Source organism: Monodelphis domestica, chromosome 2 (assembly GCF_027887165.1).
Source record: "Monodelphis domestica isolate mMonDom1 chromosome 2, mMonDom1.pri, whole genome shotgun sequence".
NCBI classification, from domain to species: Eukaryota; Metazoa; Chordata; class Mammalia; order Didelphimorphia; family Didelphidae; genus Monodelphis; species Monodelphis domestica.
This window is the reverse complement of record NC_077228.1, coordinates 285,285,037-285,298,057: the sequence shown is the minus strand read 5'-3', so window position 1 is coordinate 285,298,057 and position 13,021 is coordinate 285,285,037. Positions and strand designations below refer to the sequence as shown.

The window sequence follows — 13,021 nt, the reverse complement described above, 5'->3', positions numbered from 1 at the left end:
AAGAAGTTACCTTATATTAGAGATCATAAAGCCACATGGAAAATAGTCCTTAACTGTTAGATTTTTTTTATATAAAGGTCTATTTTCCTTCTAGTCATAGCCTTTCAGAGAATATGGTTCCATCCTATTTCTGCCCCACCATCCCCTTCATTTGGGAGTGGGGTGTAAGTCTGTTGTTCTTAGACTGTATGATAAAATGATTTCCAAGATATCCTCTGCTTCCTTTATTTTAAAATCTTGCATAGATACTCTTTCTGCAAGCTAAAAGACTTAATTCCTGCTAACCTTTGTCAGAGATTTATTATAAGAAAAAGTATTATAATTGAAAGGCATTTGGTGTAGTGGATAGAGAACTCACCGTGTAGTCATGACAACTTCCGTTCAAGACCTTCCTCTGACATACATCACCTTTGGTGACCATGAGAGAGTCATTTAACCATTTAGTGGTTTTGGGACCACTGACTATCAATTGCAGAGAATACAGGAATCTACATTGGTAGAAATTCCTTATGAATTAGTAGACATTCTCTTACTAGTCTGGTAAAAAAAACCAAAAACTTCCAGATGTTTCAGTGTAGCATGTAGGTGACCTTATTTTCTTGAAGACCATTGTAGCCATCACACATACTTTAGAAGGTCCTGACCATCTGGAAATGCTTCAGGAACTAGTCTGGAGTTACACCCTAGGTCTGTCAATAAAGGTCTAATCCAGGGGTAGCTCGGAAACATAGTGAATAGAGTGCCAGACCTGGAGATAAGAGGATTTTAGTTTTAAATCTTGCCTTGGACACTTCCTAGTGGTGTGTCCCTGGGCAAGTCACTTAACCGTAGTTGCCTACCTCTTACTTTGTACAAAAACCTTTTAATTTATTGTAATCACAATTATTTTACATTTTGTAATATTCTCTATCTCTTGTTTAGTCTTAAATTCTTTCCTTTCCCATAGATCTGACAAATATACTAGTCTATGTTCACCTAATTTACTTATAATTTCCTTCTTTATATTTAAGTCATTTACCCATTCTGAATTTATCTTGGTATTGGGTGTGAGATGTTGATCTAAACCTAATCTCTCCCATTCTGTTTTTCAATTTTCCCAGCAGTTTTTGTCAGAGAGTAGGTCCTTGTTCCAAAAGCTGAGATCTTTGGGTTTATCATAGACTGTCTTGCTGAGGTCTTTTACCCCAATTCTATTCTATTTATCCACCCTTCTGTCTCTTAGCCAGGACCATATTGTATTTATGATCATTGCTTTATAGTACAGTTTAAGATCTGGTGCTGCTAGGCCCACATTCTTCACATTTATTTTCATTAGTTCCCTTGATATTTTGCCTAGTCCTTACAGATCTTCTGCCTGGGAACTAGTACTTAGTATCAGTTCTAAGACAAAAAGTTTAAAAAATGATCTAATGCAGAGAGGCTCATTGCTAGAGGACTGGAACACTAATTGATGGATTGGGGTTTTTTGGCTATAATATCTCATAAAACTAAGGCTAAGGCATGGTGTGGATACTTGCCCATACCACTGAAATCATGGACTCTTGCATTATTCAGAGGGGAAAGAAATTAACAGAAGACCCATGGGAGAGGCTGAGTCAGCATCAGAAAGGCTTTATTTGAGAAGATGGGGAAGAAACTAGAGTTTATTAGCTCAAGGAAAGCAGATTATGGTTAACTATAGGGATTTGCTCAACATTTTAGTGAACATTAGCATCTGGACACCTAGAAATGCCTATGGTTACTATGGTAGTTTTCTCTCCAGGTTTTGCTCAGAAGGAGTGGGAACAGGTCTGGGTAGGGCAGGTTCCAATTTTGAAATGTCTCACATAAAGTAATTTAGGGGAAGAAGCAAAGGGGACAAGGAAACACAACAAGGAAACATTCAGCCCTGAATTTCTAGGCATCCAGGGGCCAGAGTACCACTGAAGAAATCTCTTACTCTCCCACTCAGATGAGATAACAACTACCTATGTTTGCCAGTGAGTCTACTTTTCTGGTATTGGAATAATCTCAAATGGCAAATGATCCTATCAGGAAGCTGTAAATAGCCAGCCAACATTGGAGAATTTGTTTATGAGTCTGTTGTTTATCTATCTCTAGAGGGGAAATGGTTTCTATGGTTTGGGGGAGATTTTATTTCCTCAGTTTTCTCCAGCATTTTTGCATAGTTTATCATCATTCTGCAGTTCTAAATGATCCAGTACAGTAAGTTATCCAAACCCCTTGGCTTCTTTTCCCTGTCCCTTGTTCTCACTCCTTCATTTTTCCTCCTCCTCCTCCTCCTCAGGATACTGCTTTCTGATGCTTCAGCTTTCTCCTGCTACTTCCTTCCTTCCTTCCTTCCTTCCTTCCTTCCTTCCTTCCTTCCTTCCTTCCTTCCTTCCTTCCTTCCTTCCTTCCTTCCTTCCTTCCTTCCTTCCTTCCTTCCTTCCTTCCTCTCTCTCGTTCTGTCTCTTCTTTCTCTCTTTCTTTCTCTCTTTCTCTCTTTCTCTCTTTCTTTCTTTCTTTCTTTCTTTCTTTCTTTCTTTCTTTCTTTCTTTCTTTCTTTCTTTCTTTCTTTCTTTCTCTCTTTCTCTCTTTCTCTCTTTCTCTCTTTCTCTCTTTCTCTCTTTCTCTCTTTCTCTCTTTCTCTCTTTCTCTCTTTCTCTCTTTCTCTCTTTCTCTCTTTCTCTCTTTCTCCCTTTCTCCCTTTCTCCCTTTCTCCCTTTCTCCCTTTCTCCCTTCCTCCCTTCCTCCCTTCCTCCCTTCCTCCCTTCCTCCCTTCCTCCCTTCCTCCCTTCCTCCCTTCCCCTCTCCCTCTCCCCCACCCTGTCCTCTCTTTTTCTTTCTTTCTTTTTCTCTTTCCTTTACCTTCCATCTTAGAATCAATACTGTATATTGACTCCATAGCAGAAGAGTGGTAAAGAGTGGGTAAAAGGGGTGAAATAATTTGCCCAGGCCACACAGCTAGGAAGTGTCTGAGACCACATTTGAACCCAGGACCTCCCATCTCTACCTACTTTCAACCCACTGAGCCATCTAGCTACCTCTTCCTGCTACTCTTCCAAATTTCATGACTCATAAGCCCTTCTACCAGAGTCAGGGAGCAGAGACTTTATACTGTAAAGGACTTTATAGATGTCAGATGAGTATTAGGATGAGCCCCGTCATCATTTTTGAATGCTTGCTATAAAGCATGATGTTAGGCAATAAGGAATACAGAAACACATGATATAGGCTTTCTCTTTGTACCATGATTGGTTGAACACTCCACATGTTCTTGGAGTGGTAGGCATAGAATTCAATTTCTTTGGCATTCTACCAAAAGGAGATTCAGGGCCCTTCAGCATGGATGCCTTTCTTTGTAGGGCTCATTCAGGCTTGGGATTGGGATCTGACCTGGGAGATTGGCTGTTTGTGGATTGTGTCTAAAGAGTGGAGGTAGCCACAGACTATCCTCCTAACTTTCCAATGTTAAACATCTTATTGCTATTTTAAAAAAAAAAAAAAAGGTCATTTATGCTGGAGGGGGAGAATTCACTCCACATCAGGAGAAAAGGTTAGAGAGAAAGATCGGGCCAAACTGGGAAGAGAAAGCTTTGAATGGTAGGCTAAGGAGGTGTTATTTTGTCCTATGGGTAACAGCGGATATGAACTAATTTTGAACAAGAAATTACTTGCATGGAGCTCTGCGTTCAGGTTATTAATTTGCATAGCAGAGTTGAAGATGAATTGGATGGTGGAGATAATTGTGGTATAGCAGGGACACATTTGAAAGTCTCTCCTCATGTTCCACCTTTTTTGGCATAGTGTCCTCCTGGGGACCCTGAGTCTGAATTAATGTGTTGCTTTGCCTTCGTAGTACGTCTCTGACTAGCCCGTCCATGTCTATTAGTCATGACTGTTTCCTGAGAAATCACATGTTACAAGTACATTTATCTAAGCTATAGGGAAACTCCCTGCCCTTAAACCAACCCCAAAGATTCCTCCTAAATCAGTTGTCCCTATGGAAGATTGACTGCTGATTGCATCTTCCTTGTACTTAGGGAACTCTCTTTATAGCATGGCTTTAGAGCTGAAGGATTCTGGGCCCTAGGTTCTTCCTTGCTGATGGCCTTCAGTCATACCTTGTAGTGGGAAGGAGCCCTGGTGAGTTTGAATATTTGACAATAGTTAGCAGCATGTATTTTGGTCAGATTGATGACTTATTTTGTCTTCCTAAAAGTACCATTTAAAACCTTAGGTAACCTGAGAAGTCCTAAGATTTACAATTCCCAAAGAGCCCTTGAAAACATCATATTTTTCACTTATAGCATAGAGAATGGAAATAAGGACAATACTTTGCATTATTTTCTTTATTGAAAATTATTTCATTATTGAGGGCAGCTGGCACAATGTAATGGCACAATGTAATGGCTCGAGAGTAAGGAGGACCTGGGTTCAAATCTGACCTCAGATATTTCCTAGCTGGCGACCTAGGGCAAGTCACTTAATCCCATTTGCCTAGCCTTGGCCTTCTGTCTAAGAGTTGTTATTAAGACAGAAAGTAAGGGGAGGCAAGGAAGGAAGGAAAAGATGGAGGAAGGGAGGGAAGAGGAGAGGAGAGAGAGAGAGAGAGAGAGAGAGAGAGAGAGAGAGAGAGAGAGAGAGAGAGAGAGAGAGAGAGAGAGAGAGAGAGAGAGAGAATTAATTTAAATTGCTCTGGCTCAGGCTGAGCCAAGCAGTAGTTAAAGCCTAGGCCAAAGTGGCCTCCCTGAGCCTAAGGGAGAGGGAGTCAGTCTTATCATTCACCACAAGACCGTCTCCAAGCAAGCTCCAGTCCTCCACTGAATCTCCTGAACTGAGTTTAGAATCTAACTCAGTTCCAAACCAACCTCTGAACTCAATTGCCTCCTGACTTTTTACCCCTTCCTTTTAAAGAAATTATCTCTTATGTCTCCTCCCCTAAATTTTCACGACTACCAATCACAGTAGATGATTTTTTCCAGGACTGCCCATTCTTAGTTCTAATCTTCTTTGGTTCTTACCTTCTCTGGTTAGATTATATCTTCTGAGTACTTCACACCTCTTTGTCAAGCTTGCCTTTTGTAAGTTACTTGACCTTTTTGTGATTAATTTAACCTTTACAGGTACTTACCTTTTTGTATTAGATACATACCCTTTTGTATTAGATCTAAAAATAGACTTAGCTTAAGTTCTAGCTTTACTATAAAGTATGAGTTAGGGACTTTCATTGTTCAATCAGGAGTTTACAACTTTATCATCCCCTAAGGCACTGTCTGAGTAGGGTGGAGTAATTTCCAAGTTCCCAATACATTCCTAATTCTTGTTAGACTAAGTATCTCCATTGTTACAATAAGGGAATAGCTAAATCAAATCTTCTAAGGTACAGTCTGAGTAGTTTTTAAGATTCACACTGGTAAGCACTATATAAATAATAGATATTATTATTATTATTGCTGTGATCTGTGAGGCATTGAACAATTTCCTTAACTTCCCTGAGCCTCTGTTTATTCATTTGTAAAATGAAGGTTGCCTTTGTAAATGCAAGATAATGGACTCGTTGGTCTTTGAGATCCCTTTGAGGCCAAAATATAGATTCTTTGATGGTGACGCTTACCTCTGCCCAGAAACTTAGGGGCATGGTGATACCATAGCACATTGATCTCTTTCCTCTTCTTAAATGATAGAATAATGTGAATTTAGTTCAGCTACTCACTTTTTTACTTGTCATTGTCTTTTTCCATTTCCCTTCCATGCTGTGTGAGGGATTGCTCCTTAAAGACTTCTTTAATTAAAAATTATGTTTTGCGCATTGGAAGATGTTATTTGAATGTATTGCACTGACAGGTGATAAGTGTTGTTAATATGCTCTCATTACAAATGAGTTCCCAAAATTTGATCAGAGTATTTGTTAAGTTTTGAATGGATACACACACACACACACACACACACACACACACACACACACACACACACACGTCATTGACATGCAGCATACAGTTTCTCATTGATTTAAAAAAAAAACAGTGAAAAGTGAGACACAGAAGATCAGGCTATATTTGGATGGATGAATGGATGCAACAAGCTAAGTGCCTTCTATATGCCAGGCATTGTGCTAAGCACTTAAAAAAACAACCCTAAAACCCTTACCTACTTGTCTTAGAGTCAATACTCTGCATTGGTTCCAAGGCAGAAGAGTAGTAAGGACTAGGCAGTGGGGGTTAAGTGACTTGCCTAGGGTTACACAGCTAGGAAGTAATTGAGATAAGATTTAAAACCAGAACTGTCTGTGTCTAGGCCTGGCTCTCCATCCAGTAAGCTGCCTAGTTGTCCCCTGTGCTAAGCACTTTTACAAATACAAAAATGCAAATATTACCTTATTTGATCTTTGCAACAACCATGGACAGAAGTTCTGTTTTTATTCTCATTTTAGAGTTGAGAAAACTGAGGCAGAGAGAAGCTAAATGACTTGTCTAGGCTCTTACAACTAGCATGAATCAGAATTTGAACTCGGATCTTCCTGCATCCAGGTCCAGTGCTCTATCTGTGCTACTTTGCTACCTCAAACTTCTTTGATAGCTTTTTGGATCTTCTCTAATTGCTATGTTTGGTATTACCTTTTTATCCATAAAGGCAAACAGATCTTGCAAGATGGAACATTTGAAAAGTGTAACAATGTGTATGCAGCATAATGAAATAAATAATCAAATGACTATATATGTATATAAATAAGAGGCAAGGTCTGTGTCCTTGAAGCACTTCAAGATTGCTCTCCAAGACTTCCCAGTTTGATAGAAAGATAAAATCCAGTCTAGAATGATATAGTTCTTGTCCTTATATAGCCCCAGGTCTGAAGTGGAAGTGATGAGGAAGAAACCATCTTAGATCTTTAGGATCTACTCATATAATTAGGGAAGAAGGAGGATCTGAAAAAATATGTGTATAAAAAGGCTTATGGGTCTCTGCATAATGTGTGTTAGTGCTAGAGTGGGAGATTAAAAAAACATTGGCTCCAAGAATGTTTAGGTTCCCTGCAATTTATCTGGTTTTCCTTCAGAAGTCAGTAATGAGGGCGGCACCATACAAAGGACGGGCCTTTATGATTGAAAATAAAACCCTTTTAGTGGCAGATATGTCATGGGTTTGTGTCTCATTATTTTCCTCTTCTGGCCCTGTTGTAAGCAAAGGTTTGCTAGTCAACTTGAGATGATTGATTGGCTATTGACTCTTTAGCAAGAGGATCAAAGCCATGACTCCATTTCAAACTTGTTTGGCCAGGTATCTTTTTGTTCAGGTGAATGAACACCTTAAGTGTAGCCCATGGACCTGCTCTACACTTATGTGTAAAGTAGCATATAAGAATTCACCCATTGAAAGTTCCTTAGGGGACAACATTTCTAATTCCATGGAATGATAAGCTTTCATAATGAAGAGATTTAGCATAAAGACATTAAAAGAAAGAAATAAAGAAAGATTCTTAGGATCCTGTTTTGAAGAGATATAAATATAAAATCTGTTGAAGAGAGAGGAATTCAATTCAGCAAATATTTATTTTTATGCCCATTGCTGGGCTGGTTGCAGTGGGGTTAGGGAAGATGATATATTCTTTTTATTATTTTATGATTCATTAATTTTCCATTTTGTTTATTACAATTTGTTCAACATTTTCATAAGGTATAGGTATCCATTTTGGTTTGGAGACCACAAAAAATGTAGCTATGAATATTTTAGTGTATCTCCACTCTGGGGACCATATGCTCATGCTCAGTTGTGGGATTTTGGATTCAAAGAGTATATACAGTTTCTTTACTTTCCACTTATAATACCAAATTGTACATCTCCATCAATAGGTTACTAGAGTGCTTATCTTTCTACAAGTCCTCCAACATTAGCTATTTCCATCTTGTGTTTTCTTTGCCTATTTTCTGGGTGATTCAAACTTCATAGTTGTTTAGATTTTCAATTTTTATTATTAGCGATTTGGAAAAGTTTTTGTATGATTATTGATTGTTCATTCCCTCCCTCCCTCCCTCCCTCCCTCCCTTCCTTCCTCCCTCCCTCCCTCCCTCCCTCCCTCCCTTCCTTCCTTCCTTCCTTCCTTCCATTCTTCCTTCCTTCCTTCCTTCCATTCTTCCTTCCTTCCTTCCTTCCTTCCTTCCTTCCTTCCTTCCTTCCTTCCTTCCTTCCTTCCTTCCTTCCTTCCTTCCTTCCTTCCTTCCTTCCTTCCTTCCTTCCTTCCTTCCTTCCTTCCTTCCTTCCTTCCTTCCTTCCTTCCTTCCTTCCTTCCTTCCTTCCTTCCTTCCTTCCTTCCTTCCTTCCTTCTCTTTTTCATTCTTTCCCTTTACTCAACTATTTACAGATTAACAGGTCGGGAACAGTAAGACAAGGTGGCAAGTGCCTTTTTAAGGGTAGTAGGAGCATTTCCTTGTTTGAACTGGGTAACTTTGGAGACAAAACTGAGGGAAGAAAGTAGAGGCAGACCAGGGGTGTTTGTGCGGGAGAACATTGAGGTACTGAGCGTTTTAGTGGTTATCATAATGACAAAGAACAGATATAAGAGAAAGCCAGAAGGAGGTGGGAGAAAAGGAAATTGTGATCACAGAGGGGAATTTTAGAGGTCAGGATCAAGGAGATATAGGAGTTTTAGGCAATGATGAAATCTAGGGTTATGGCTACTCTTGTGATGGGTGGCAGAAGAGTTGAAATGGAGGTCATGGCAGGTAGGTTTAAGACAAATATAAAAGTAGTTCTTTTTTATACAATGAAGGGTAAATGTATTATGAAACTCATTAGCCTGAAGCCAAGACAGATTTGATATAAAAATAACCAAGAAATGTCCAGATCAATTTTCTGGGGGACAGTTTTAGGATGGTCTTTAAGGAAAATTAGGAATATATGTGTGGGTCAAGCCCTCAACTTTTTGAATCTCATAACATGGAGGATATCTATACCTCCATATTCTTCATTCCTTTGGATTCTTGGAAGAAACTGAACTCTGGACTGAATGGACTGCAGGAATTGATCCAGTGGCAAATATGATATTCTGCAAATTCTGAAGGCCAAAGATGCCTTGTTGGCCTCTTCTCTCTTGAAATGGGACTCAGTGTAGTTAAATTCTTTTATCATGTTGGCTTAATAACTATTCCTGACTCTGTTCAGGAGAGCCCTGACCTCCTTCCAGCTTACCCTGAGTTTTTTCCAGATTAGATGGCAATACCCCAATTCATGTCATTCTTGGGATAAACAGAGTAATGCAGCTTGCTGTAAATGATAGGGAATTGGACCAAAATGATGAGGATATAGGGACTGAAGAGGCTTTTTTTAAGGCTCAGATCTGAACCTTTTACACTCTGTTTTGTAATTCATCAAAGGAATTCATACATTCTCTTGGTTTTAGCTCTTACCTCTGTACTGTTAACTTTCAAAAATATATCTGTATCTCTGCTATAGGAGCATAGGATCATAAATTTAGAGTTAGAAGGGACTTTAGAAGTCAAGTCCAACTCTGTCATTTTAGAGATGATGGCCATGAGGTTTAGTAATTTTCCCAGGCTTATACAATTGCTTGAGACAAGATTCAGAAATCTTGATTTTAAGTTCAGTTCTCTTATCTACCCCACCAAACTGCCTGTTAACTCTATCTCTAATCTCATATTTCAAGATACTGGACATTTAAATTTAGATATTCTATTACCGTTAAACTCTACAGTTCCACTGAAGTCTTTGTCAGCATCTCCATTCATTTTCTGATCTCCAGGTCCAAACCTTGGAATCATCATTGACTCTTCCTTTTCCTTCATGCTTTTTAGGAAATGAGTCACTTCACTTTCTTGGTTTTTCCTTCAGGAAATTCCTTTGTCCCCATTCCCACTTTGATTACCATAAATCAAATCTTCATTAAATCATGTATACATTATTTCACTATCTTCTGTAGAAGTCTCTCCAATGGTTCTATGTCTATCCCCCATTCTACTGCTTTCTGGAATTATAGTTGGTCATTATAGTAGTTAGAGTTTTTAAGTCTTCCAAAGTTAAGATGCTCCAAACCTTTACAGTGTTGATATTGTTGTAGATATTATCTTACTGGTTCTACATTCATACTTTGTATCCATTCCCAGGTTTCTCTGAGGCTATCCCTCTATCCCTTTCATCATTTCTTATAACTTTGTAGTCTTCTATTACATTGATATCCCATAATTTGTTCAGCCATTCCATAATTGATGAATATCTCCTTAATTTCTAGATGTTTGCCACTAAAAAAAAAAGGAATCATGAAGCATATGTTTGTAAGAATAATTTATAAGAAGGTTTGTTGCCTTGACCCATCAAAAATTCCTTTGAGTTCAGAAGCATGAATACTCCTGTCTGTTGACAGCTAAGAGTTAGAGCCCATCTGGAAGTGCTGGGAAGTTGGTGCTCACTTAAATAGCTGGCTTAGAGCTGGTATAGTCCATACAATGGCAAGGGGTCTATTTAAGGATTATTCAGTGGTAAAACCATGTTGGAAGGATGGGTCTAGTGAAAAGAGATTAATGTGCAATTCTGGAAATTCAAATATTCTTTTTCTGGATCAGCTGTCAAATTGTTGACCTCTACCTCTCATCTTCCCATCTATGAAATGGGCTGAGTAGCACTTGTGGCTTGTAATGCTTTGGAATGTTTGCAATGAGGCCTATTGATTTTTCTATTCAAAACCGCATGAATGTATATGAAAGGGATATGGTTGATTTCCATTTGTACTAATGGACTTGGTTGGAACTGTGGTTACAAAGAGCTGGGCAATATAGAAATAATTTCTCTTGGCCATATAATTTTTAACCCTTCCTACTCCATTCCCTTTAATGGACCATTCTAAAAGTATAATGAATGCTGTTTCCTGAGGACACACCACTGTCTTTGACCTCAGACATTTCCTTAGAAGTCAGGGCCTTGGGGACAGCTGGGTGGCTCTGTGGATTGAGAGTCAGGCCTAGAGATGGGAGGTCCTGGGTTCAAATCTGGCCTCAGACACTTCCTAGCTATGTGACTGGGCAAGTCACTTGACCCCCATTGCCTAGCCCTTATTGCTCTTCTGCATTGGAACCAATACACAGTATTGATTCTAAAACAGACCGTAAGGGTTTTTTTGTTTGTTTGTTTTTTAAAGAAAAATTCAAGGCCTCAGTTTTTTTATTTGCAAAACTGGGTGATTGAACTAGATGATTTCTGAGGCCCCTTCTGTCTTTAATTAAATCTGTAGCCCTAAAGCATTATACTCAGGGAGATGCAAAGATAAGAATAGATATGATCTTGTCCCTCATGATACAATGGAAAGAAGATAGAATTTAAAGTTGTAGTTCAAATGGGTTCAAATCCTACAGTTACTAGTAGTTATCCTACTTGTGTAGGAGTTCAAATGACTTTTGCATGCTTTCTTATGTGACTTTGGCCTCTCTGGGTCTGTTTCCTTCTCTTTAAAATGCAAGAGTTGGATGACCTGCAAGAGAGAAGGAAATGGCTAACCATCCAGTATCTTTGCCAAGTAAACCCCAAATGAGGTCAGGAAGAGTCGGACACAACAGAAATGATCCAACAATAAAAATGATCCATTTAGCTCTAAATCCTTAATCTTATAAGAGATTTCAGTGAGGGAGATGCAGGATATAGACAAAGAACTATAAATTGCAAAGTGTAATTGATGAGTATGAAAAAGGACTGAGAGAATTCAGAGGAGAAGGGAACTCCTTCCAGGAGAGGATTTTTGAGATAAAACTTCTTAGAGGAACTTGGTCTTTAAGAAAGCAGAGATGATGAATGGAAGTTGGAGGAGGATACCTTTAAGGCCTAGAGAAAGAGCACATGATATGGTCAGGGATTTGTGAAGGGAGATAATATGTGATTAGAAGGGTAGATTATTATAGGATTGTATAGGACAGTTTAGGCCAGGTGGAAGTATCTGTAGGTAAATGTCTTTGATCACAAGACAGCATTGGAGATAGAGAAGTGGGAGCAAAGGGTAAGGTAATTATAGCATGATCAGATCTGCATTTAAAATGTATCTTAAAGATACATTAAAGAATAAATTGGAGCAAACAGGAGGCTGGAGGCAAGGTGAATCTGTTAGAGAGCCATTTGTCAGAGGTGATAAGTTTCTGCCCAAGAATTATGGCAGTATAGAAGATTGTGAGAAGTTTACATATGTGCATGGTTTGCACAGACATTTCTGTATACTTAGTATTTGTGTTGCTGAAGCTAGCACATTTATGTATATTTAAACCTACTTCCCCTTGCTTCAGTCCTGAGGAAGACTCTAGTTCCAATCAGGGATTATAAACACACCACAAACATCCATCCATCCATCCATCCATCCACACACACACACACACACACACACACACACACATACACACACACACACACACACACAGCACACAGAGTGGGTACATGGGCAATTGATTAGATTTCTAATCAAGCATTTTCAAAAGAACTTATTGCAACTTCAAGGGACAAGGGGAATGTGAGTTCCACTTGAACATCACGAACTCTAAAATATCCCAAGTGGTAGAGGTGTGACTGAGGATCTTGAATAATTCAAATACAAAGATAATAAAAAAATTTCATCAGATCATCATTTCAGTCTCTACAGTCATCCAAAGAAAGAATTGTTGATTCCTCTCTGATGGGAGGCAGAACAAATTTCTGTTGGATGATAGAAGCAGGAATCAGTAAGTTCTTGAGAAGATGGTGTCATGACCCCCATCTAACAATATTAATAATAGTCCTAAATATAAAGGCCTAGTCTTTGCTTTTAGAAACTACCACCACTGCCTAAGCATATGAGAGGGGGAAAGGAGAGCATTTTCATGGGAAAAAATGCCTCATTTTATCCAGCTTCAACATGAGTCAACGATTTGATGGATGTATAAAAAAAGAGCAATTGTAGCCTTATAGTGTATTCATAAAAGTGTCTAATTCCTAGAATTAAAGAGGTGACAGTTCTACTGCACATCAGCCCACATATGATATCATTCACTTAGGTCTGGGCTTTGTAGGAGCTTTG

At 38.9% G+C, this 13,021-nt stretch overlaps 1 protein-coding gene across 11 annotated transcripts in view; it reads left to right on the top strand.

The window, feature by feature from the left end:
- TRERF1 (transcriptional regulating factor 1) overlaps positions 1–13,021 on the top strand; it is a 319,667-nt gene that overhangs the window by 240,778 nt on the left and 65,868 nt on the right. The window lies entirely within an intron of this gene.